Here is a 27,945-nt window from a genome sequence, read left to right on the forward strand (position 1 = left end):
ATTTGTTGTACACACACCGGCAATAAATGAGGAACACACACTCAAAAACTTAACTCCAGGCCAATAGTTCTTATATAGAAAAATATATTTTCTTAATTTATTTTAGAACCACAAGATTCAAGATTTGAAGTAAATACATAAAATGCAAGGCACTTCACACAAGTAAGTTCGGAACTTTGAATTAGAGCAGTAACATACACAGTTTTAGTTAAAATGGCAATAATCTATTTTAAAAGTGGACACTCAAAAATCAATAGTTCCGGGGGGAGGTAAGTAATGGTTAGTTTTTCAGGTAAGTGAGGCACTTAAAAGTTCAAGTTCCTATGCGTAGGCAGCCCACCGTTGGGGGTTCAAGACAACCCTAAAGTCACCGCACCAGCAACACCATGCCGGTCAGGTGCAGAGGTCAAAGGAGGGCCCAAAACGCATAGGTGCCTAAGAAGAACAGGGGTGCTTCGGTTCCAGTCTGCCAACAGGGAAGTACCCAAGTCTTTGGAGGGCAGACCAGGGGGGGTCTGTAGAACACTGGGGGGGGACACAATGAGGCACATAGAACACACCCTCAGCGGCACAGGGGCGGCCAGGTGCAGTGTGCAAAGCAGGTGCCGGGTTTGTAATAGAAATCAATGGAGGGACCCAAGGGTCACTCTAGCGGTGCAGGCAGGGCACAGGGGGGCCTCACGGGCCAGCCACCGACTGGGCTAGGCAGAGGGTTGCCTGATGGTAACTCCTGCACTGAAGCTTGGTTCCTTCTGGTCCTGGGGGCTGCGGTGCAGTGCTTGGTCCAGGCGTCGGGTTCCTTGTTACAGGCAGTCGCGGTAAGGGGGAGCCTCTGGATTCTCTCTGCATGTGTCACTGTGGAGGTATAGGGAGTCATCTCGGGCTACTCACGAGGTCGCAGTCGTCTGGGAGTCCTCCCTGTAGTGTTGGTTCTCTGGAGCTCGTGCCGGGGGCGTCGGGTGCAGAGGGTGAAGTCACACGCTTCCGGCGGGAAGAGTGAGTTCTTCAAAAGTTGCTTCTTTGTTGCAAAAATGTTGCTGTGGGTGAACAGTGCCGCTGTTCTGGGGAGTTTCTTGGTCCTTCAGGTTTCAGGGCAGTCCTCTGAGGCTTCAGAGGTCGCTGGTCCCTGTCGGATGCATCGCTGTGCAGTTTTCTTTGAGTCTGGAGACAGGCAGGTAGGGCTGGGGCCAAAGCAGTTGTCGCCTCCGTCATCTCTGCAGGGCTTTCAGGTCAGCAGCCCTTCTTCTTGGTGTAGGTTGCAGGAATCTGATTTACTGGGTTCTGGGGAGCCCATAAATACTGAATTTAGGGGGGTGTTTAGGTCAGGAGGGCAGTAGCCAATGGCTACAGTCCTGGAGGGTGGCTAAACCTTCTTTATGCCTCCTCCCTGAGGGAAGGGGGGCACATCTCTAACCCTATTGTGGGAATCCTCCAAACTTAAGATGGAGGATTTCTAAAGGCAGGGGTCACCTCAGCACAGGACACCTTAGGGGCTGTCCCGACTGGTGGGTGACTCCTCCTTGTTTTTCTCATGATCTCCTCCAGCCTTGACGCCAAAAGTGGTGGCAGTGGCCAGAGGGGTGGGCATCTCCACTAGCTGGGATGTCCTGGGGTGCTGTAACAAAAGGCATGAGTCTTTGAGACTCACCGCCAGGTGTTACAGTTGCAGCAGGGGGAGGTGAGAAGCACCTCCACCCAGTACAGGCTTTGTTCCTGGCCACGGAGTGACAAAGGCACTCACCCCATGTAGCCAGCAACTCGTCTGGATGTGGCAGAGTGGCAGAAACTGGGCAGCCTAGCACTAGGAGTCGGACTGGTATTCAGGGGGTATTTCTAAGATGCCCTCTGGGTGCATTGTACAATAAATTCCACACTGGCATCAGTGTGCATTTATTGTGCTGGGAAGTTTGGTACCAAACTTCCCAGATTTCAGTGTAGCCATTATGGAACTGTGGAGTTCGTATTGGACAAACTCCCAGACCATATACTCTTTATGGCTGCCCTGCACTTACAATGTCTACGGTTTTGCTTAGACACTGTAGGGATATAGTGCTCATGCACCAATGCCATCACCTGTGGTATAGTGCATCCTGCCTTAGGGCTGTAAGGCCTGCTAGAGGGGTGACTTACCTATGCCACAGGCAGTGTGAGGTGGGCATGGCACTCTGAGGGGAGTGCCGTGTCGACTTAGTCATTTTATCCCCACTGGCACACACAAGCTGTGAGGCAGTTTGCATGTGCTGAGTGAGGGGTCCCCAGGGTGGCATAAGACATGCTGCAGCCCTTAGAGACCTTCCCTGGCATCAGGGCCCTTGGTGCCAGGGGTACCATTTACAAGGGACTTATCTAGGTGCCAGGGCTGTGCCAATTGTGGGAACAAAGGTACAGTTTAGGGAAAGACGACTGGTGCTGGGGCCTGGTAAGCAGGGTCCCAGCACACTTTCAAACATAACTGGCATCCACAAAAGGCAAAAAGTCAGGGTTTAACCATGCCAAGGAGGCATTTCCTTACAGATATCAATATACTGATATACGCCAATCTCAATCCTTTCAACACTCACCGGAAAAACGCAGTGAGGGAGGTGGGTGGTCAGAGCAGAGTATGTGAAACCGAGAAAGGACTCACAAAATACGTGTCTGAAGTTTCTGTTCAAAAAGAAGAGAAACTTCCCCAACAAAAACCCCAGGTCAAAAAGAAAAAGGTGTCGGCAGTTGCAGTATGACATGCCACTCAGGAAGAGGGCTTTACTGAAGCACAGGAAGTGGGCACTGGCACTGCTAGACAGTGCAGCAGAGGTCACAATAGTTCACCGGGATCCTCAAGAGCATCTGGAGGTGAAAGCAATTAATGACTTGTTACAAGATGAGACTGTGGACATGCATGTCTCCACACCCTACAGGGTGTATAAAGTAAGTAAACAGTTAGAGGGAGACATTGAACGTACAATGTACGCTATCTTTTGGGACCGCGTCATCACCATTTATGAATTTTTACTGGTGGAAAAAGATTGGCCATCAGAATTTGTCAGTGATCTCCCTTATGGAGAAGAGATTATTGAAAAATCCTTATTGCCCCTTATTCCCAGAAAGCTCGTTGAAATACACGTCATTGATTGGGCAGTGGCATAGGCATCTGCGTTATACCGCAATCACGCAGGGTGGGATAAAGATTCCCCCTATCATGTAATACCAATTAAAACACAACCTCAACCCCAATATCCAAAAAAGCATGAAGATAAAGCACCTGTGAGGGAAATCCTAAAACAATTAGAGTACCAGGTTGCTATTGAACCCTGTGTTTCACCAATGAACAATCCATTGTTTCCAGTCACTAAATCCGACCATTCATATAGAATAGTTTTAGACTACAGACATTTAAACAGTCACACACGCACATTTGCTATACAAAATGCACACAGGACAGCACTTATGAACAATATAGTGCACAAAAAATACAAAATGACCCTGGATATTTCCAATGGATCTTCTGCCAAAACATGGCGCCTGAAAGTAGAGACTTAATAAGTTTCAGCGTTTTAGGCTTTCAGAAAAATTCTTCTGACTGCCACAAGGGTACATCTATTTTACACAACACTGACCCTGAGGCATTGTCATACGTGGATGACATCTACCTTACGGACGACGATATCATGCAACATGTAAGACAGGTAGCCCGCATTGTTGTAGGATTTGCCGAATTCGGCTACAAATTCAATTTAAAAAAAACAAAAATAGCCTTCCTTAGTGTCCTGTTTTTGGGACACGAATTGTCGGATGAAGGGAAGTGCCAATTTTTAGAAAAATGCGCACAATTACAACCACCAAACACAATAAAACAGCTCCAGTCCTTAATGGGCTTTTTAAATGTTGGCAGAACATACATTCCAGGTTATGCACAATGCATTAAACCATTAGAAGACTTAATACGTCCTGATTTACCAGCAAATACTGGACAGTCGAACACACATGCATTTTCAGATCATTGCAAAAAGACATGCTTGAAGCAAAACATCTACATACAAAGGACAACAAAAAACACCTGGTCATCAGAGTAATTGATGGTGCAATTGGTTTCACCTATGTAACATTCAATGAGGGTGAGACCGTCCCGATTACATACGGATCACATTTGTCCTCTACAGATGGACAACGCTTTGCTCCCACTGAGAAAATATTCACTGTTGTTAAGATGGCTGTCATTAAAGAGAGACTACCGGCCCAGGAGAAACGTATCATTGTTGTATTCGCCATTCCAGCCCTCAAGGCTGTTACCAAAGCTGGCGTTTTCTAACGCTAAAGCATTACATCCATGTTGGATCCAATGGGCATCGACTCTGATGGCCACTGATGTAGACTCTGGGCCGGATTACAACTTTGGAGGAGGTGTTAATCCGTCCCAAAAGTGACGGTAAAGTGACGGATATACCACCAGCCGTATTACGAGTCCATTATATCCTATGGAACTCGTAATACGGCTGGTGGTATATCCGTCACATTTGGGACGGATTAACACCTCCTCCAAAGTTGTAATCAGGCCCTATATCTTTGACTCAAAATTACAGACTAAAGAGTTTTTGCAATATGAACTTGAATATCCTGTTCCAGCAAACACATTACCTATTGAACAATATCAGAATATTTTGTACACTGGTGGTCAGCCCAACCAGCTATAGGCACCAAACATCAATATTCTGCCGCTTGTACAGTTGTGAATTGATACATGAAGGATGGCAAGTTCCATCCGCAACATACTTACACGTAGATCCTAGGGGACTGAACTGCATAACTTGCAGAGCTCATGGCACTGGTGATGGCACTGGAGTATACTGATCCTGAGCAGATGACGCTGACTGTCTGATTTGAACTATTGTGTCAAGTCCTTCAATGAATATCTGCATTACTGGCGCCAGAATGGGCTTAGAGATTCAAAAGGAAACACCATTAAACACAGACTTCCGCGGAGGAAAATAGCGGATCTGAAAGAAACACTACTCAACGTCCATGTTGTACATACAATAGGACATTAGCGTGTTGGAATACACGTTGTAGGCAACACCTTGGTTGATGAAGCAGCCAAATCAGCAGCAGCTACGGCTGTGCTAGAACGAAATTGGATGATGGAACACTGGCAGGAATGAAAGCTTCTGCTGATGGCACGCCCTTACCAAAAGCTAAATATTCCTACTGCATATCATGCCTCAGTACAGCCCGAGGAGTTATACCAGGGGTGAGAATTTGTGTGATTCCCAATAAAGACCAAAGACCATAACTGATCAAATCAGCGCATGAGGGAGTTGCTTCTGCCCATGCTGGTGTGGCAGCTACAAGTTCACTGTTACAAGCATGTTACTGGTGGCCAGGTCTCTACAACCAGACCAAGCAGTATGTCCTTTGTTGTGACATCTGCCAGCAAATCAAAGGATCCACCGTCAAACACCCACCACAGACACCACTCCTAATTTCCAACAAACCATTACAATGTGTGTACTTGAACCATTGTGGTCCCCTGGCACCTGATAGTGCATACAAATACATCTTAGTCACAGTTGATTCATACTCCAGATTTCTATGGGTTTGTCCACAACGCTCGGCTGACACTCGAACTGTTATTAAAGATTTGCAAGTCTTGATTGGCAAAAATGCTGTTGCGGCTTTCCACTTCTCCAGAGCCCTACTTTTGCCTAAAGGGCTTTCAGGGACACCATGGCTTCGTTTGAGGTCCAGCTGCATTACTCATCTCCATTTCACCCCCGGAGGAAATAGTGTTGTGTTGCGACTAAACCGAGACTGAAAGCAATCCTTAACAGCCAAAATATTAGGCACAGGTCGTAGTTGGCTTACACACCTGTACGGAGTCCAGACAGCACTTAACAATCTGCCCAGAAGGTCCCTGGGGGGCGTGTTTCATACAAATGCCTGTTCAGAACACTAATGTATGTTCCAGATCTTGATTGTCCTGGCATGACGCGGCAGATACACCCTTTGACATAAATCAACGTGTCATTGTCTTGCTGGACTTACAACAGCAACAGTCTGTGATGACAACGCATCTGCCAGTGCAGCCTCCTTGGGAATAAGGGCTGTACCAGTTACATCTACCAGCTGGATTCCAAAAATTGGTGATCCAGTGCGTGAAAAGTTCGCTGTGAAAAAGGAGTTCGGTCCTTCATATCGTGCACAGGTTCCAGTCCTGGGAATACATGGTACCAGAACTGTCATTCTACCGCTGCCTGGTTCTAAAGAAAATCACTTTGTCTCCATCAACAATGTCAAGCTACACCATATGGCCAATCCTGCACAGCAGACCCAGGGGACTCCTGGGGAGTACCCGAATCCCTCTCACTACAAACCAGGATGTTCCTCTACAGGTTTTCAGCAGCAATGCTGACATCTCTCCGAGCTTGGGGAGAGTGGAAAATGAGCTTTCAAATAACACTAATAATATTGATTGATTTTATTCATATTCTTGAACGCATGATGCAGTATTTCAGAGCACCACTCGTGAAACAACTGGAGTGAGACTGGTTCTTGTCATTCCAACCGGTTTTGGATTGTGTGCAGGCCGTGTTTCGATGCATTTGGTGCCTTTTTGAATGGGCACTGAAAGTCTGTCTTTCTGTGCGGCGCTTACTTTCACTGGACTCTGATTTGTTGATATGTGTTTGCTACAGGAAACCGTCTATGAGTTGTTCTTTGTGGATCCTGCAACTCTTAACTCAACATTAGGCACAACATGGAATGCTGCTGCCTCAGCTGGAGCTCAGGCTTTGGAACACAAATGCTCTATGGTTTTCCTTGGAAACGATTTGTATATTTTACCACCTGCAGAAGTAGAACGTTTCCTGACTTCAATTGTCCCGGATATAATTGGCAACTTTTAAAATGACACTGACCTTTGAATTTGGCTTTCTTTGGCACCACTATTGAATTTTCGGGGCAGTTCGCGCTTAGGCCCTCATAACTTTTTGTCCACATAAGCTAGCCAAGCCAAATTTGCATCCTTTTTTTCCAACATCCTAGGGATTCTAGAGATACCCAGACTTTGTGGGTTCCCCTGAAGGAGGCCAAGAAATTAGCCAAAATACAGTGAACATTTCGTTTTTTTTTTAAAAATGGGAAAAAGTGGCTGCAGAAGAAGGCTTGTGTTTTTTTCCCTGAAAATGGCATCAACAAAGGGTTTGCAGTGCTAAAATCACAAGCTTCCCAGCTTTCAGGAACAGGCAGACTTGAATCATAAAACCCAATTTTTCAACACAAATTTGTCATTTTACTGGGACATACCCCATTTTTAAAAAATTTTTTGCTTTTGGCCTCCTTCCAGTCAGTGACAGAAATGGGCGTGAAACCAATGCTGGATCCCAGAAACCTAAACATTTCTGAAAAGTAGACAAAATACTGAATTCAGCAAGGGGTCATTTGTGTAGATCCTACAAGGGTTTCCTACAGAAAATAACAACTGAAAAAGAAAAATATTGAAATTGAGGTGAAAAAAACAGCAATTTTTCTCTACGTTTTACTCTGTAACTTTTTCCTGCAATGTCAGATTTTCGAAAGCAATATACTGTTACGTCTGCTAGACTCCTCCGGTTGCGAGGATATATAGGGCTTGTAGGTTCATCAAGAACCCTAGGTACCCAGAGCCAATAAATGAGCTGCACCCTGCAGTGCGTTTTCATTCTATACCGGGTATACAGCAATTCATTTGCTGAAATATAAAGAGTGAAAAATAGCTATCAAGAAAACCTTTGTATTTCCAAAATGGGCACAAGATAAGGTGTTGAGGAGCAGTGGTTATTTGCACATCTCTGAACTCCGGGGTGACCATACTAGCATGTGAATTACAGGGCATTTCTCAAATAGATGTCTTTTTTACACACACTCTTATATTTGGAAGGAAAAAATGTAGAGAAAGACAAGGGGCAATAACACTTGTTTTGCTAATCTATGTTCCCCCAAGTCTCCCGATAAAAATGATACCTCACTTGTGTGGGTAGGCCTAGCGCCCGCGACAGGAAACGCCCCAAAACGCAACGTGGACACATCAATTTTTTTTAAAGAAAACAGAGGTGTTTTTTGCAAAGTGCCTACCTGTAGATTTTGGCCTCTAGCTCAGCCGGCACCTAGGGAAACCTACCAAACCTGTGCATTTTTGAAAACTAGAGACCTAGGGGAATCCAAGGTGGGGTGACTTGTGGGGTTCTGACCAGGTTCTGTTACCCAGAATCCTTTGCAAACCTCAAAAGTTGGCTAAAAAAAACACATTTTCCTCACATTTCGGTGACAGAAAGTTCTGGAATCTGAGAGGAGCCACAAATTTCCTTTCACCCAGCGTTCCCCCAAGACTCCCGATAAAAATGATACCTCACTTGTGTGGGTAGGCCTAGCGCCCTCGACAGGAAATGGCCCAAAACACAACGTGGACACATCACATTTTTTCATAGAAAACAGTGCCTACCTGTGGATTTTGGCCTCTAGCTCAGCCGGCCCGGGGGGGGCAGAAATGGCCTAAAATAAATTTGTCCCCCAAACCCCCCCTTCCCCCCCTCTCCGGGAGCGACCCTTGCCTACATTGGCACCAAAAAAAAAATCCCCGGTGCCTAGTGGTGCCTAAAATCGGCCAATCTGACCCCAAGGGGGGCAGAAATGGTCTAAATACAATTTGCCCCCCAGGGGAGCGACCCTTGCCTAATGGGTCGCTCCCCATCTCTAAAAAAACAAACAAACAAACAAAAAAAAAAGATTTTTTTTTTTTGCCCTGGTGCCTAGAGGTTTCTGCCTCCCCCCCTCGGGGCAGATCGGCCTAATAACAATAGGTCGATCTGCCCCCAGGGGGGCAGAAATGGCCTAAAATAAATGTGCCCCCCCCCAACCCCAGGAGCGACCCTTGCCTACGGGGTCGCTCCCCCTGCATGACATTGGCGCCAAAAAAAAATTCCCCGGTGCCTAGTGGTTTCTGCCCCCTTGGGGGCAGATTGACCTAAAATCGGCCAATCTGCCCCCAAGGGGGGCAGAAATGGTCTAAATGCAATTTGCCCCCCAGGGGAGCGACCCTTGCCTAATGGGTCGCTCCCCATCTCTAGAAAAACAAACTAACACAAAAAAAAAACCACACAAAAAAAATTTGCCCTGGCGGCAAGAGGTTCCTGCCCCCCATGGGGGCAGATCGGCCTAATAACAATAGGCAGAAATGGCCTAAAATAAATTTGCCCCCCCACCCCCCTCGGGAGCGACCCTTGCCTACGGGGTCGCTCCCCCTGCGTGACATTGGCGCCAAAAAAAAAATCCCCGGTGCCTAGTGGTTTCTGCCCCCCTTGGGTCAGATTGTCTTAGCAAAAATCGGCCAATCTGCCCCCAAAGGGCGCAGAAATGGCCTAAATACAATTTTCGCCCGCAAGGGGAGCGACCCTTGTCCAAGGGGTCGCTCCCCATCTGTAAAACAAACAACAACAAAAAATCCCTGGTGCCTAGTGGTTCGGCAGATCGGCCTAATCAAACTAGGCTGATCTACCCCCCAGGGGGGCAGAAATGGCCTAAAATAATTCCCCTCCCCAGGGGAGCTCCCCTTGCCTAAGGGGTCGCTCCCCTTGCGTGAAATTGACGTAGAAAAGAAAAGTCCCTGGTTTCTAGTGGTTTCTGTCCCCCTTGGGGCCAGATTGGCCTCATCAAAATAGGCCAATCTGCCCCCAAGGGGGGCAGAAATGGCCTAAATATAATGTGCCCCCTAGGGGAGCGACCCTTGCCTAAGGGGTCGCTCCCCACACCTAAAACAAAAAAGTAAACAAATAACAAAAAAAAAACAAAAAAAATTATCCCTGGTGCCTAGAGGTTTCTGCCTCCCCCCCCCCCCCCCCCTAATAATAGGCCGATTTGCCCCCAGGGGGGGCAGAAAAGGCCTTCCAAAAAAATGCCCCCCCCTGGGAGCGACCCTTGCCCAAGGGGTCGCCCCCTTTATGACAATTTCAAAAAAATCTAAACATCCCTGGTGTCTAGTGGGCGTTTTGAAACGCTTGGAGAGACTTCAAAGGGAAGTAAATACATTTCATTCCCTTTGAAGCCTCTCCGGGCCTCCCCCACGTGATCGAAAGAGAAATGCAAAGCATTTCTCTTTCGATTCCAGCACGATGGGGGAGGCTCTGTGACAAACAGCGTGCGCTCGTGCGCTGTCACAGGGGGTGTAGGGGGGGCGGGGGTGGAAGGGGAAGGGCTTCCCCTTCCATCCCTGCCTTTGGGGGGTGGTGGGGGGGAGAAGCACACAGAGGGAGCGAGAGCGCTCCCTCTGGGCTGTGTGCCGAGGACGTAATGGTTACGTCCTCGGCACAGCAGCACTGTGCCGCAGGACGTAACCACTACGTCCTCGGCACAGAACCGGTTAACTTGTCACTATTGACATCTATTTTTATATGCTTTTGTTGATGCATTTAATTTTATTAGGCTTTATTTTATTTTAAGCTTTTAAACCACCTTTGAACTGGCAAGGGGAGGGTGTGGTATAGCTATTTTAGCCATATTTTAGACACACTATTTTAGCAAACTAGGCCTGCAGTTGTGCACTTTAGCCCAGTTACATTTTATTCAGCATCACTCTATTTTTCTAGCAATAGCCACATTTGCGGTGTTGTTTTATTTCTCTCTGTCTAATTGTTCTTTTGCCTAGGAAAGCATTACGTTCTCAGTAGGACATTTATTTCACTTTGTGCTTTCTTCATGGCTGCAGTCAGATAGGGTTGCCGGCAAAAGTAGAATGCGGTGTCTCCAACATTCACAGAAACATACACACTCATACATGGGGACCATTTCTTAGAATAGCAGCTGTTTTGTTATAAAAACACTCCTTTGTCCCATACACTTTAGAGGGAGATTGCAGATAGATGACCACGAATGAAAGCTCATTGCCTCACTACAGCTGCTTGCTTAGACTGACGAATCCCTGGCCTACATGGGGACGGTGTCTTTCTGGATTACAGGCTTCCTTACTCAGGTATGAGGGATGATGTTTTCCCAGGGGGGAAACCTGAAGGGAAGATTAGGTTTATTATGCTGTGCTCGAACACTGCATAGGTAGAACTATATATCACTCCTAGTGACAGTATGGTGGGACTGCTTTTGTGTTTCACATTCCTTGTCACCCTTTTGCTTTTATTGTGTTTTATCATCCTAGTTATTGCAACACATGCCATTTTATCTAAAAAGGTGCAGTTACTTCAATAAACCCTTATTGAACCATAATCTGCCTCTGTTTATTTTTGCCTGAGTGAGACTAATGTACCTGAGAGACAGGGATGAGATCTGATCAACCACAATTCTTCTGAGGAGTCCTTCATGTTGTGTGTCCGGTTGCCACATTCATCCTTGCTCTTGGATGGAGATGAGTCGCTGCTAGTTAGCCGGAAAACCCGGATTAGGCCAAGAGGCATCACATGGTGTGGAATTGTACTTAGTACCCCACAATCTATGCGATTCAGCCGCCCAAATCCAGTAGCCTCATTAGGATAATGAGAACGTATGTGACAGGCTCCAGAGGCTGCAGAGTCCTTTCTTTGGAGTTGGTTGGAGAGCAGGTCCACTGCTCACAGGAGACTTGAGCCTTTTTTGAGAGCAAGCAGTCCTCCCAGGTTTCTAGAGGTTCAGCTGCAGGACTAGGAGTGCGGGAAGGCCGGTGGGGTTTGTACTAGGTAAGCTGCTTCTTCTTCTCTTCTCCTGTGGGTGTCTCTCTTCTTTACCCTTTTCTTGGTAGGTCAAAATAATCTGAGTTCTAGGGTTCAGAGGTGCCTCCTAAATACTTAATTTAGGGGAGTTACAGGGCGGGCCAATGGGCTGACCACCATTTTTCAGGTGACTACACCCTTTCAATGACCACTTCCACTGGGAAGTGGGCATAGCCCTAACCCTAGTGGCCTAATTCCTTCCAAACAAAGATGGAGGAATTTAAAAAGTGGTGTCCACTTCAGCTTTTCCACCTTTGGGGTGAGACTGGCAAGAAGTGGGCACACCTCCTAATCTGCCTAATTTTTCCACCTGTTCTGCCGTCAAAAGTGGAATCAGGACAGTGGGGTTGGTCATCTTACAACTGGAGAGACCTGGGTTGCGCTACAAAGGTGGCCAGGCCTTTGAAGCTTCCCGCCGTGGAATGTCCATCCAGCCTGGGAGAGGCGCTAGCACCCCGGCCTAGTACAGGCTTTTGTCTCTGGCCCTTCAGAGGGCTGGCTTTCACCATGGGGAGGCCAGAAACGTGTCTAAGGTGGCTGAACTGGTCATGACCGGTCAGTCAACACACTTGTAGCTGGTAGATTTTATGGGGGCACCGCTAAGGTGCCTTCTGGGTGTATTTATTAATAAATCCTTCACTGGAATCAGTGAGGGTTTATTAATCTGAGATGTTTGATACCAAACATCACTGGGATCAGAGAAGCCATCATGTTCCTGGGAAACACATGGTGGCCTGTGTCCAGCACATGTATTTAAAATGGCTTTTCTGTTCACTTACTATGTCTATGAATCGACAGAGAAATAGCAGGGGTATATATTCGCATGCATATATGCCCTCACATGTGTACTGATGCATCCTGCCTTAGGGGTGACTTACACCTGGCACATGCAGTGGTAAGGCATCTGAAACACAGGGGTGTGTGACAGGTCGTGTTTTCAATTTTACCTGCACCAACATATGCAGTCTGCAATGGTAGCACTGAGTGGGTTTGGTGAGGGGTCCCTAGGGGTGGCACAACTGGTGCTGCAGCCCTCAGGGACCTTCCTTAGTACCCTAGGCAGCAGGGGTACCATTTACTAGGTACTTACAGAGGGTGCTTAAGTGTGTGCCAATTGTGGAGAACAACTGTACAGTTTTGGGAAAGAGCTCTGGCACTGGGGACCTGGTTAGAAGGGACCCAGTGCCCTTTCAGTCGAAATCCCATCAGATACCAGGCAGAAAATGAGTGCTAACCATGCCAAAAGGGGTGCTTCCCTACACCAATCTTCTGGGGTAGGCCTTCATCACCTTCACAAAGGCTTAAACTAACGTTAGACCCAAGGGGAGGAAAGCAAACTGGTAGTGCATGGACCCAACCTCAAAGCGCAGGTACCTCCTGTATCACTGGAGGATCTGTATATGGAATTATGCATCCTGTAAGTTCAAGGACATGATCAAGTCTCCCACTCCCAGTGCTAAAAGAACATAACCAAGTCCAGCTTCTTGAACTTCTCCTTGCGGGTGAAGGGATTTAATACCCTGCGATCAATGATGAGACCAAGACCACAATCCTTATTGGGGACAAGAAAGTACAGAGAATAAAACTCCCACCCACTCTCTTGCTTTGGCATCTACATCACTGCTCCTTTCTGCATCAAGGCTGCCTCCTCCTGCTGCAAAATAAGGAGATTTTCTTCTGTCTGACAGGAAAATGTAGGGGGAACCTAGGGAAGACACTGCTGAAAGGGTATGGCATCCCCTCCTTCTACTAATTGGAGAAGCAACTTGTGCAAGGCTATGGTCTTCCAGGACTGTAGAAAGAACAACACTCGACCTTCCACCAGTATCACATCTACTGATAAGGACAAACTGGAGCTGCTTCTCAGGTGGGATGGGGAAATGATGGAGGATGCTTGCTGGAATGCATACTGTTATCTCTTTTCCAGGCTGCCTATAATGCAGAAGCCAATTTTGTAGTTGGTTCTGAAGCTGTGACTGGCACTGGCAAAAACGTAATCCACGTGAAACTCCTAGGTATTTTTTTTTTAACTGCCTGTGATCAGGTTGTGGTACTAGGAGAGAGGGTAGCAGGTCTAACAAGAATGCAGTTGCCTTACTGGCTTTAAAAAAAAAAGTTACTTACCTTTGGTAGTGCCTTAGCTGGTAGAAACAGGACCTAGCTGCAGATTCCTTGCCTTAGAGTTCTTCCCCAGGTGCCAGACTGGATCAGAATTTTTTTCTTCTTTCAAGCAGTACCTCTGCGCGTCGGAAGAAGACATTGTGCGATTCCATAGCAACGTAGTCCACCAGATGTGACATCGACTGAGTTCAAATAATCCCCTCCCCGACGCATTGATGTCAGTTTATTCTGTGACTTTTTCTGTGCCAAAATGCAGAGTCACTATAGAAAAAGCCTGTGGAAACAGTATGCCAATGAGACATCTCTGTGCTAATCAATTATATAACATCCCAATGAAGGCTTTCTAATGCCAAGAAAGGGATCCTTGAGATAAAAAGAGAAATCATTTAGCAGAGCTTTCCCTGTAAGGGGAGTCCCTTTTCTTAGAAAGTAGTCTATAGAGCGGGGAGGATGGGTGGGTCGGTAAGGAAGAACAAGTTGCTTACCTGCGGTAACACCTTACCTGGTAAAGGCAGGATCTAGCCACAGATTCCTTACTTTAGGATCTTCCGCAGGCATGAGCCTGGATCCGGAAATATTTTCACAAAGTACGCCTGTGTGTCAGGAGAGGGCGTTGAGCAACTCCTTAACAATGTCATTTACCCGATGTGATGTCAGCAGAGACCATTCAACTCCCTCGCCGATGTCAGTTTCTTCTGTGACTATTTTCCGCGCTCAAAATGTGGAGCCACAATAGAAACTGTCTGCTCAAAACAGTGTGCTATGAACAAAAAATATCATTGTGTGACAATCACAGAAGACTTAGTTCTAGGAGTTGATTAACATAATGAAATCACTTGAGACAAAAGAGGAACTCAGTTTGCAGAGCGGGAAGGATGGGAGGGTCATTAAGGAATTTGCTGCTATATCCTGTCTCTAACAAATAAGGCATTACCTAAGGTAAGTAACTTGATCTGATAGAGACATCTAGCCCCAAATTCCTTACTTTAGAATCAGATACCAAAGCATGATAACCCAGGGGAGGGACTGCGAATTGAGGCCCTCAAAAAAGCTTCCAAGTATCAAAAAACTGGTCTAGAACAAGAGAAAAAGACAGGACAATCACAGGAATTAAGAAGAGTAAAATTATCCTTCACAACGTCAAAACCTATGGAAGTAACCACAGATAAATAAAACCATAAAACATGACAGCATGGAAATAAGCTCATCCATGTTAATATGTCAACTGTTGGGTAGTGAAGATAAATATATGTGTTCTTCTATGTAGACGGAAACTGCATATACTGCAACACAAAGCAGCATAACATGCCATTGAGCAGAACCTCTTACCACGGAAAGGGATATCATAACCAGACTTACATTATAAGACACACAAAAAATGTATGTTTTCGCTGAAAGAGAGACACAATTGTCCTCGTCAAAAGAAATTGAAGACGACGATAGTAACCATTTGGGATATAATTTACTTTTCCCATAGATATTCATATATATATATATATATATATATATATATATATATATATATATATATATATATATATATATATATATATATATATTCTCCTTAAATTATTTATGTAGTACCAGTGGCAGCTGCCACTAGGTAGTTATAGTTAGGACCAAGTTTCTACAGAAAAAGTTTTTTGTTTTGATAAATGTGGTGGTCACTTCAATTGCTGTCTGGAAAGTTTTCGGGTGATCCGTCTGGGGGGGATAGGGGAGCCAAGAAAAAGAATGTTGGGGGCTGGGGGGTGTCCCAAAACACGTTTTTTCCCATTCCTTTTTCTATAGGGATTTTGAACAGCAATAGCACCGAAACTACTGGACGGAATTACACCAAATATGGAAGACATGGTAGCTCTTGGTCCAGAAAGCGACTTTGTTCGTTTTGGTGTAAATCCAATCCATTCAATAGTTTTAGAGAAATTAAAGAAAATCCAAATGTATATATCAAGGGACGCAAAGGATTTGTGACCCCTTCTGATCTTGTGCCGAGATCTGATTGGATGCCAACACTTCAACAAGAAAGCTGCTCAAGTGTTGGCACCCATCTTGGGACTCAGCTTCAGCTGAGTCCTAGAAAAAAAGTGTTTAAAAAACAAACAATTAAAGGGATTAGGGTACGAACACCCTGACCTCTTAGCTCTGGTGCTGGGGTCCCAAAACTGACCCCCCCCCCAGGGCTAAAAAGCATTTTTTTTTAAAAGACAAATCTACTATGAATTTGCAACAGGGTCGCGAATCTGAGGTTAAAAAAAATAAATTAAAAAAAACACCAACAAAAAAAGTGTGTTCTCCCCTGTTTGTTTTCAAATAAGCCCCTCCGGGGCATTTTTTTCTTTTTAATAGGGGGGCGGGGTGGGGGGGGAAGGGGAGGTCGCCTGTCCCGCCAAATCATCCCCTCCCCCCCCACCAGAACCCCCTGCGGAAAAAATTTAATGTTTTTTTAATGTGGAGAAGGCCCAGGGAGAATAATGTGACAGGAGCTGGGGGTGTCCAAGCGCCCCCTGTGCCCTGGGGACAACCACCTCCCCGGGCAAAAATGCTTTTTTAAACATGGGAGAGGCCTGATGGCCTTTCCCGCACCCCGGGGACCACCACGCCCGGGGTAAATACTAAATAATGATAGGGGGTCTGTTTCGGACCCTCATTAGCCCCAGGGACCACCACCTCCCTGGCCCTGCACGGACTCCCTCAAGGAGCCACTGATGGCCCTGGGGACCGGCACACCCCCACCCCCTCAGGGCCAGCTGCTGCTATGTCCTGGGGTGCTCACACCCAGGTCCCAGCTGTTTGCTGTTGCTTGGATGCAGCTCTGAAGCTGCAGCCAAGCCACAGCAAACACTTGGTTTCAAACAGCGGGACCTGTCAAGCAGGTCCCGCTGTCAGAAAGTGGAGCTTTCATCTCTGTTCCTTGCACATGTACAGGGAACAGAGATAAAATGCTTCAGCAAGCAGGGAGCTGCTAATAAAAGCAGCTCCTTGCTTGCTGAAGCAATGGCACGCAAGGTAAGCCTTCAAGTTTACCCCACGGTGCCATATGGCCCACAGAGGGCATTTAGTAAAATAATTTTAAAAAATAATAAATAAATATGTCGGGCCGCGGGGGATCCACTGAGGGCTCCCTCATGATCCCAGATAGTCCATGCAAGGTTAACAAAAAAACAAAAAAAAAGAGAAAGCAATAGCTTAGTGTGATGGTCTTAGACCGTTGAAGGGCATTTTTACTAAGGCGGATCGGACAGCCTCTGAAAAGCCAGAGTGGTGTAGCCAGGCATGACGGTGCAGAACTACAGAGTGAGCCATGGCTCGGCCAACTGAGTCAGTGGTATCCATACCACACCTTATGACAAACTGAGTTGCCTCTCACCCATCCTGGAGTGTCTGGGCAAGTTCACTCAAAGTCTCCTCCGGAAGTGAAGGTAACAGGTGCACCACCAAATCCCACAATGCAAAGGAAAGAAGGTCCAGGATGCAAGTGGTATTGATCGGCCATAAGGACAAGCTGGCTGAAGAGAAAATATTTGCTACACAAGCTTCCAGCCTTTCTGGAGGAATGTTTGGGAGGACGCTGAGATCAGAGGAGGCTGTAGCAGCCTGCACCACAAGACTTCTCATAGTCGGGTGTCTGAAAAGACAAGCTGTATCCTCAAGGGCCAGCCAGTGTCTATAAGAAAATAAGTTACTTACCTGTAACTGTAGTTCTCCAGTATTGGAATCTTTCATAGATTCACATGCTTGAATCATTCCCCGTCGTCGAGATGGGAGTCCCGGTACAATTTTCACAAGTAATGTTAAGACATATTAACAGAGAAAAAAGGCCCTAGGCCTATTCAATTTCACAGTCTATCAGAGTCATTTTGAGAAAAGGCCCAAGCCTGAGCCTCCACCAATCAGGCGATAGCACCCTTCAGAACCTCCTGAGAGAAGCTCCAGCACCTCAGATTTTCCAAGCACTAGTGCGCATAATATGTTAAATAGAGAAAGAAAGAAAGAGGTGAAGTGAGCTTCTCCGGGGAGGCGGGTGGGTCGCATGTGAATCTATGAAAGATTCCAATACTGGAGAACTACAGTTACAGGTAAGTAACTTATTTTCTTACTACAGTATTGGAACTTTCATAGATTCACATGCTTGAATCAGAGTAGAGAGCAATAACTATGCACATTGTAATATGTCAACACCTGACCGTTGTCTTCAAACCCGTTTACTTATGTGATTGTCATAACATTCTTTTATCTTTGTATACATTTCTGTTTTTCTTCTTCTTTTTTTGAAATGTAAACAATGTGCATACCTGTTCTAGGATGGAGGGATGTAGGAGAAATGGCTCACCTTCACCTGAAGAGATTCCTGGGAACCGCTTGGCCTACTGCTACCTCTCCCTGAGATAGAGATTCCAAGCAGTAGTGCTTCGTGAAAGTATGATAGCTCTTCCATGTTGCTGCCCTACAAATGTCTTGTAGTGGCACTCCGGCAAACAGTGCCGCTGACGATGAGACTTTTCTCGTAAAATGAGCATGCACAGATGATTGCAAAGGTTTGCCCGCTGCTTGATGGCAAAAGCGAATGGCTGAGGCGATCCATCTGGAAATACTCTGCTTGGATAGTGGGTACCACTTCCTAGGAGCACTGTACGCTACAAATAACTGATTAGAGCGTCGAAAGGATTTAGTCCTGTCCAAATAAAATTGAACACATCTTTTAACGTCTAAGGAGTGTAATGCCCTCTCCGCCGGAGTAGATGGATGAGGAAAAAAAGACTTGAAGACTAAAGGTTTGTTTATGTGAAAGTCTGACGGAACCTTTGGAATAAAATGCGGGTTAGTGCGCATTAGCAGTCTGTCGTGTTTAAGCTGCAGGAATGGCTCTTGGATGGACAGCGCTTGCACCTCGCTGACCCGCCTAGCTGATGTAAGGGCTACCAATAAGGCAACCTTTCACGACAAGAACTTGAGGGAAGCACAATGGATCGGCTCAAACGGATGTTTCATCAGTTGTGCCAAGACAATATTCAGATTCCACGAAGGAGGCGGTGGTCTGAAAGGAGGGTAAACCCTGAAAAGCCCCTTCAGAAATCTCTTAATCAGCCGAGAAGAGAAGAGTGAGGGTGTGTCATCTGAACGTCTGTATGCAGCTATAGCTGCTAAGTGAACTTTAATGGACGAGTGTGCTAGGCCAGATTGAGCTAGCTGTAAGAGATATGGCAATATTTCCTCTGGTGGTGAGACTACAGGGTCAATCCGACGCGGATGACACCAGGCACAGAATCTTTTCCATTTACACTGATACGTCTTGTTAGTGCTATCCGCTCTGGCTTTTGACAAAATATCCCTGCAGTCCTGCGGGATATTCAAATGCGCGAACTCTCTGTGGTGAGAAGCCATGCTGATAATCGCATTGACTGCGGATCAGGGTGCCGAACCTGGCCGTTGATCATTGTTAGTAATTGCGGTAACGGCTCCAGTGGAATATGAGGTTTGAGTGACAGAAGGAGAAGTTCCGCAAACCAATGTTGGTGCGGCCAGTACGGGGCTATCAGTATCAGAATGCACGGTTCTGTTTTCATCTTCGTGAGGACCCTTGGGATCAACGGAATGGGAGGAAAGGCGTAAGCAAAGATGTCTGACCAGACTATCGAAAACGCATTCCCCCAAGATCCCTTCTTGTGATGCCAACTTGCGAAGAACCAGCATTTGGCGTTGTCTTTGTTCGCAAACAGGTCCACCGTTGGTTTTCCCCACAGGGAAAAAATATGGTTCAGTACTGTCTGGTCTAGCTCCCACTCGTGGCAGTCCGATTTCTGCCTGCTGAGTGCATCTGCTGTCTTGTTGTTTATTCCAGGCAAGAGTATCGCTGATAGTGTGATGCCTTGCTGCGAGGCCCAGTTCCAGATCGCTTGGGCTTCCCTGGAGAGGGTGAGAGATCTTGTGCCTCCTTGTTTGTTGAGATAGTGCATCGTAGTGGTGTTGTCCGTTCTTATCACCACTTGCGATCCCGAGATCCTTGGGAGAAACGCTTGTAAGGCCAGGTACACTGCCCTGAGTTCTAGCCAATTGATATGCATTGATGCCAGATGCAGTGGCCATTTGCCACTTATTTTCAGATCCTGTGACACCGCTCCCCAGCCTTCCAGTGAGGTATCCGTTGCTATGGTCCACGGGGCTGGCTGTTGTAGAAACGAAAGGCCGATTGATAGATGATGCCTTTGAGACCACCATCTCAAAGTTCTGATCATTATCGGAGTTATTTGTATCTGGTCTTCGAAAGTGCCTGATACTTGGAGCCATTGACGATTTAGTTGCTCTTGTAAGGGGCGCATCTTTAGCCGACACAGAGGTACTAGAGGTATGCATGAAGACATCATGCCCAACAGAGATTTGAACAGACAGACAGTAACCTTTCCTCTTCTCTGTATGGAACTTAGTAGAGTCAGTAATTTTTGTTGCCTCTCTAACGTGGGATATGCCATGGCGGATTCTGTGTTCAGTCTTGCTCCTAGAAAAGTAAAATTGCGTACTGGTAGAGGGTTGGACTTCTCCCAGTTGATTGTGAATCCGAGATTGGTTAGTAAGGAAACGCACTTTTTTGTTGACTTGTGCGCTCCTGCGTAAGTCTTTGCCTTTATCAACCAATCGTCTAAGTATGGAAAAACCTGGTGCTTTCTCCTTCTGAGAAAGGCTGCGACTGGTGCTAGACCTTTGGTAAATATTCTTGGGGCTGATTTCAGTCCGAAAGGAAGGACACGGTATTGATAATGGCTACGGTGAATCTTAAGTATTTTCTGTGGGCAGGGTGGATGGGTATGTGGAAGTATGCGTCTTTCAGGTCTAGTGATGACAAAATCTCCCTGATTGAGACGCAGAAGGACGTCTTGCAGGCTGATCATTCGGAACGATTGCTTCTTTAGGTATACATTTAGTTCCCTTAAATCGAGGATCGGCCTCCAATCATTCCACTTTTTCCGCATGATGAAGAACCTGGAATAAAATCCTGTTCCTCATTGGGCCCGAGGCACCTTCTTTATAGCTCCCTTGAGAAGCATCTTGTCGATCTCTTTTTTGAGTTGTTGAGGGTATCTTGAAGGAGTCCTGCGGGGAAGGGTTGGAGGGAGGAATCTGGATAAATTCTAAAGTATGGCCCCGTTTCACTAATTGTAGGACCCTCCTGTCTGACGTAATGGTTTGCCATTGACTGAGGAATAAAGAGATCCTCCCGCCCAAAGTGACAGGAGGTGGACTGGACGTAGCCGGAGCCTTGAAAACATCAGGTTCTACGAGCCGAATCTTTGGCCAGACGGGTTGAACGTCCACGGCCGGCAGGTCTACTATAGGCTGGTTGTGGCGGCTGCCTTTGCGAGTAGTATGGACGATATTGCTGGGAAGATGATGGATAGGAAGAATATCTGTGTTGTTGATACCCCCCTCTGTATGAGGGTTGGCCACGCCCTCTAGGACGATCTTCGATATTGCGGGGTCCCTAATGACCCTGCCATGTCCGTGTCGATTGATTGTAGGGCTTCATCGACATGTTTTCCAAAAAGCGCTTGGCCATCAAAGGGTAAGTCTAGGATTTTATTTTGAACTTCTGGGCGAAACGAGGTGGCTTTAAGCCAGCCCTGTCTTCTTAGTACAGCTGCACCTGCAAGTTGTCTAAAAGCAGTGGTTGCTATATCCATTGCACAGTCTATAAGCTCTGCAGACGTGCGTTGACCTTCTTGTACCGTTTTATTTGCCTCCGATCTCCCATTCTCCGGCAATTGGTTAATAAAAGGTGCAACGTCCGCCAAAAGCTGTCTGTCGAATCTAGCCAGAATAGCCAAAGAGTTGGCAGCTCTAACTACTAGGCTAGCCATAGAAGAAAACCTTTTCCCTATATTATCTAGCCGCCTACCCTCCTTGTCTGGGGGTGCGGAAATCGGGACAGAAGGATTCTTCGATCTTCTTTGAGCTCCCTGAGCTACTACTGAATCCGGAGGAGGATGCCCTGTTAAGCATGTTGGTGCATCATCAGGAGCTTTGTATTTTTTATCCAGACGTGGCAATACTGCCGTGACTGTAGCCGGATTATTCATGACTTTAAGGCCTTCTTCCCACAGGTAGTTCACCATCGGGATAGAGTGCACAGACTTCTGAAAGGGCTCTTTAAAATCATACAGGAAACAGTCTGTTTAGTAGGTAACAGTAAGGCAAAACGCTTGGCTGCCCTCTCTAGAAGATTGTGGAATCCTCCAATGTCTTCTGGTGGGGATTCCACCTTCGAATGAGAAGAAGAAGGAGCAGGGATAATGTACTCGTCCCACTCTGAGTGAGTGTCCATGAGCTCTCCTTCCTGATCCCCTTCTGAGATGTCGGTGTCCTGAGGAATTGTCATGTCCAGAGTGGCCACATTTGTGAGATGTAAGGACCTTGGTCTCTGATGTGGAGTAGAAACACTAGAAATAGGCGATGGAGGAGGTTGTTCTCCTTGAGGAGGAAACCTTCTGTTGTAATCCACTAACATCGCTCTAAGGTCAGTAAGCAGGGAGGAAGGAATAAACGTCCCCCGTTGATATTGCTGTTGCTCTGAGTAAAGCTGGGGATCATAAGCTTCTTCATATTCCTCTTCTTCCTGGTACTTTACATTCAATTCAGATGGACTGTGGGCTGTTCCAAAAGGCCCCTCTTCATCTGAGTCTTCGTCTCCCTCCAAAAGATGTACTGGCACAAGGGAGGACACCTTACTAGGTGATGTGTGAGTTGGTGTTAGCTTTTCTACTCTTTTTAGATGTTTTTCCCTCGTCGACGACGTGTAAATAGACTTCGTCATGGACGGTGCCGTCGACGCTGGACGCACGGTTATTTTAATAGCAGAAAGTCTTGCCGACGAGTCTACCGTCAACGACGGTAGGGCTGACACTGACATCAGCGCCGTCGACGATGACGAGGTGTAGACGGTCGTCGACGCTGATGTCGTCGCTGCAGTTCTCGTCGACGGTGGGGTACTTGTTCTCGTCGACGATGTCGCCGGCAGAGCCGTCGATGGTGGAAATCCAGAAGTAGATGTTGTCATTGGAAAGGCACTCACCGACGGTACCGTCGACGGTGAATCCGTCGACGAAGGATTTTTCCAGTCACAGAGGATGGCTTCTTGAAAGGCACAGATGGTGGAACAGATGAAGACTTTCTGTGCCTCTCAGAACTGGAAGAATGTCTTTTCCCCTCCTTACTGGAAACTTTCTTTGGGGAAGAAGATGGGCTGCAACCCTTATAAGACCCTGAAGTAGTCTTTTTGAGGGCCTTTCTTGAGAGTTGTGAGGGAGATCTAGAGCGTGATCTCGCCCTTTTAGATGATCTCTTAGATGTTGATGATTCCTCACTCTCAGAATCAGAAACTGGATCCTTCCTATGTTTTAGTTTCTGCAGCCATATTAATAATCTGCCTTCCCTGTCTTTTAAGGTTTTAGAAGAAAAAGTACGGCAAATCTTACAGTCCTTGGCTGAATGATCTGGGTACAGGCAGTAAATGCAGTCTTGGTGAGGGTCTTCAGAATGAAGCCTTTTCTTCCCACAAGTCTTGCAGTCTCTGAAGAGACCCTTCTTCTCCTTGTCAGACATAGTTGAAAAATAGCTGACAAATCCAATTAAATCAGTTTCTCTGAGAGAAAATAGTTGAAAAAGGTGTGAAGACAGAGCAGAGCTCTGAGGAGACTTCCTAGCACGACGTGCGGTAGAAAATCTGAGGTGCTGGAGCTTCTCTCAGGAGGTTCTGAAGGGTGCTGTCGCCTGATTGGTGGAGGCTCAGGCTTGGTCCTTTTCACAAAATGACTCTGATAGACTGTGAAATTGAAGAGGCCTAGGGCCTTTTTTCTCTGTTAATATGTCTTAACATTACTTGTGAAAATTGTACCGGGACTCCCATCTTGACGACTGGGAATGATTCAAGCATGTGAATCTATGAAAGTTCCAATACTGGAGTAAGCTATGGATCTGTCTACAGGGGTCCCAGTAGCGGGCTTAGCCAGGCCCCTAATAAAAGATCAAATAGTGCCTCACTATATGGAATCACAGGCTCTAATCCTGTTAAGCTCTGGTGAAGCCCTCTTAAGGTGCCACGGGTCACCTCTATAGATGGGAACTGCAACTCTAGGACTGCAGCTGCCCTCTGCAACACCCCGGTGAAGAAAGACCTCACTGTAGGAAAGTAGCATCTTTCTGGCATAGCAGCCCCAACTTTTTGCCTGGTGTCAGTATTTTTAGACTGTAGTACACTGGGATCCTGCTAACCAGGAACCCAGTGTCAGTGTTTTCTCCCCTAAATTTAGTTGTATGGTACCTTTTAAACCCCACGATTGGCATACTGGTACATCCATGTAAGTCCCTAGTATATGGTACTTAGGTACACAGGGCATTGGTACACCAGGGGTCCCCATGTGCTGCAGCATGTATTGTGCCAGCTATGGGGGACCAAGCAAACTGTGACTACAGGCCTGTCATTGCAGCCTGTGTGACATGGTGCATACATCTTTTACTCCAGAAATAAGGTTTGCCTAATATCATGGTCACTGCACTCTGACCCTGTAAGTCACACCTAAGGTAGGCCCTTCAGCCCAAGGGCAGGGTGCATGGTTTTAAGAGTGAGGGCACCTCTACATGAGCAGAGGTGCTCCTACAAACCCCAGACTCCATTTCCTGGGCTTTGTAAGTGCGAGGAAGCCATCGTAAGGTATATAATGGACACTGGTCAATACGAGCTGTCCAACTACATAATGGCTTCACTGAACATAACATGTTTGATACCAACCATGCCTAAGATCATGCTCTCTGTGGGTTCCATAAGAGAAACCACAAAGTCTGCCTGTACAGCCTTCCTGCTGCTGAGCCTACCTCAGGCAGGGGAAGGCAGAACAAAGGATTTCCTGTAAGATAGAGGTGTGACCACCTCTTCTTTAGAAATAGGTATGGCTGAGATGGGGGTGTCTCTGAGTGCCACCAGACTGCTTTGAAGGGAACATGTGGTGCCCTCCTTGCATAAACCGGTTTGCACCAGTGCAGGAACCCCCGGTTCCCGCTCTGGCACGAAACCACACAAAGGACAGGGGAATGACCACCCCCTGTCCAGCTCCTCCCCTAGGTAGGTGCACAGAGCGCTGGCAGGTGATCACTTGATTCTGCCATCTTAGAAATAAGATGAGCAGAAAGCCCCTGGAAGCATCTGCCTGGTTAATCCAGCTGGCTGACGTCCCTGACCCCCTCTGATAGATGGGTCACTGCAGCAAGTGTCCCTTCCTGGGTTACTTAAGGGCTCCCTTAAGGGTAGGACCCTAAATTCATCAGCAAGACTTCAGGAACCATCTGCAAGTCTCCTCCGCAAGACACTTCCGCAGCCTGGACACAGGAACCGCTCTGTTCTTTGCTGGAACTAAGAGAAAGACTATAATTAGTAGGAGGACTCCTACTGCAACTTTGTTTTCAAGTTTTACAAGACGTCTGCAACCCCCATGGTCGTGCATCCTCCAAAGTCACAGGGACTCTGCCTGCACTTAGGAAAGCAAGAAGGAATCTCACTTAGAGTGAGGGAGTCATCCCCCTGCATTTGCGGGCTCCTCAACGACCGGCTTGTGGATCCTGCTGTCCCACAGACTCTTCGAGGCTCTCAACATGGGTGGTGGTTCTGTGGCTCTCCAGAAGTCCGACCTGTCTTCCATGCAACTGGGAAGTCTGTGGTCCCTCACTGGAGCTGCTTGGCTGGAACCCCTGTGCACTGTGTCTGTTCGTCATTGCCAAGGCTTGTTGGCTCTTCAGTCTGAAGAAATCCTTGCTCCAAGAAGCCCCAGCTTCCAGCACTCTCTAGCTCCAAGAACACCACCCTCTCTAGAACTCTTGTAACATGGGCATCCCGCTGTGCTGTTGAGGCCTACCTGTGACTGCTGCTAGAGGGTCCTTCTGTGGGCTCCAACGATTCCTGCTGGCTTTCCGGCTTGCTGAGGGCTGGCCCTCACCTACCTGCCAAGGGTGTGTCATGTGCACCTTCCTGGTCCCCACAAACCCAGCAAACTCCTTGCAACGCTTTCCTGCATTTGTCAGGGCTTGCTGGTCGTCTCGCTGACGAGTGACCCCTCTGCAATTCGACGACAGGCATGGAACAGCTTGTGGACGACTCCTGGGATCCTCTTGCATCGCCTGGACTCCACAGCTGCACTTCTTTGTCCACCATCCTAAGGGAACTATATCCAAGAAGGGTGGGCATTGCCCTCCTGCACCACTTGGGCACTTCCAGGTGGTCTGGACTCTATCCCCTTTTTCCTCAGGTCCTCCTCTTCAGGAAACCATACCTGGGTTCCACAGGTCATGGCAGCAGCTCGACAACCGAGGTCCCCAATGACTTCAACGGGAGGTTCTGACACAACTTCACCCACCAGGGCTCACTGGTATAGGTACTCCATTGTATCCGCGGTAGGGGCACTAAAAAACCTCCCTTTAACAACGGTATTCCTAAGGGTCCTCTGGGAAGGGTTCTAAAACACAAAAACTCCAACCACGACTTCCCGATGTTATCATATGGACACTGACCAGGGATTACAACTCTGCACACGGGCGACTGGGGAATTCTACCTACTTACCTTTGGGCTTTAAGTACTTCCCCAGTCCTAAGGGTCCTTGGTTCCATTTTTTTAGTAAATGGTGTGCCCTCTCCCTCCCCAATAGGGGCCCATGTTATTTGATGGCTTTATGTACCTGTCGCTAAGTATATTTTTGTATGTTCATATCTCAAGTTAGGAGATATACCAAAGTTAGTTCTAGAGTGTGTGTTACAATAAATATAACCTTTTGTCTTAACACTGATGTGCTTCTTTCCTGTGTGGTATTTGCAACCGCTTTACACCATCATGGATAAGCCTTAGCTGCTCTCCACAGCTACCCTTATGAGAGCTCTGGTTAAAACCGCCTACACCATCATCAAGGGGTGCCTGGACTCACTACAGGGTGCCTCACCTATAGGTCGACGCCATATACTGAACCAGCCTCCTATACTCACCTCCGTTGCAAGGCTGGGAGGGTAAAGGAGGTCCCAAGCTGGCAAGGACTCAAGGCCACTAGCTTCACCCAATTCTGTCAGCCAACTACCTTCCAGAGGAGGCTAGACAGTTTCGTCGACAGGCCACAACTCCTCTCCTTTATCTCCAAACGTCTGTTTCCCCGAAGGGAAAATGGCAAGGGATGGATGAGAAAGGGGAGGAAAGGTATCTGATGGCATCAATGGCGCTGCACCGGACATCGTTTGGTGTTGTCTCTGCATCAGATAGGGTAATTGGCTTGGCATCAACTGCTAACGTTGACTGATTGAACTCTGGTGTAGCAGGTGGGAACCCTGAAGGGATGTACACTAGAGCCGGGTATGGATCTGAGCACGGATCCAGAGGGCCTTTCTGACACTGAGGGCAAACCTGCCAGCATGGAGTCAGGAAGGTTACCTCTCACCTCCTTAGGGCTAGAAAGTGCACCAGAAGGAGGTTGAGGCCCAGAGAAGGCATGAAGGGAACTGTAATTGTAAGAAAGTGTGCCTTTTTGACATGGTCACTCCCCCACCGGACACACTGTTTGCCACTGGTACTGAGATTTTTCGACTGAGGTGGACTAGGTTCCTGCTAAAGAGTGTTCTTTTCCTAAAAACAGATAACGGTGTACTATTGGCACCCTCCTCCGCCCGTCTAAGTCCCTCGTAAGTGGTACCCCAGTACCTAGGGCCTAGGTCCGTAAAGGTTGCAGTATAGATTGTGCCTCCTTCAGGGAACCCCTAAAAATGAGAAGCACACAGCTGTCATTGCAGTCTGCGTGCCCTGGTGCAAGCCAGGAGAAAACGTGACATGGCACACTCCCCATCACTGCAGTTAGGTATATGTAAGTTACCTCTAAGCAGCCCTTGGAGCCCTAAGGCCGGGTGCAATACACTTACTGCGTGGCCATATCTGTACGAGTGAATATGGCCCTGTGTTGCTCAGCTCCACTGCTGAGCATTGCAAGTGAAATGGGAAGCCATTTAAAAGTGTGTGCTGGACACTCGTCAACACGAGTGACCCAGACACATAATGGCTTCACTGAACCTTATGGTGTTTGGTATCAAACTCCTCATCGTAATAAA

At 47.1% G+C, this 27,945-nt stretch overlaps 1 protein-coding gene across 5 annotated transcripts in view; it reads right to left on the minus strand.

Moving 5' to 3' along the window:
* Positions 1-27,945, minus strand: part of KMT2E (lysine methyltransferase 2E (inactive)) — a 1,466,695-nt gene that overhangs the window by 254,534 nt on the left and 1,184,216 nt on the right. The gene's annotated exons all lie outside the window — the stretch shown is intronic.

This window comes from Pleurodeles waltl, chromosome 4_1, assembly GCF_031143425.1.
Source record: "Pleurodeles waltl isolate 20211129_DDA chromosome 4_1, aPleWal1.hap1.20221129, whole genome shotgun sequence".
Taxonomy (NCBI): domain Eukaryota; kingdom Metazoa; phylum Chordata; class Amphibia; order Caudata; family Salamandridae; genus Pleurodeles; species Pleurodeles waltl.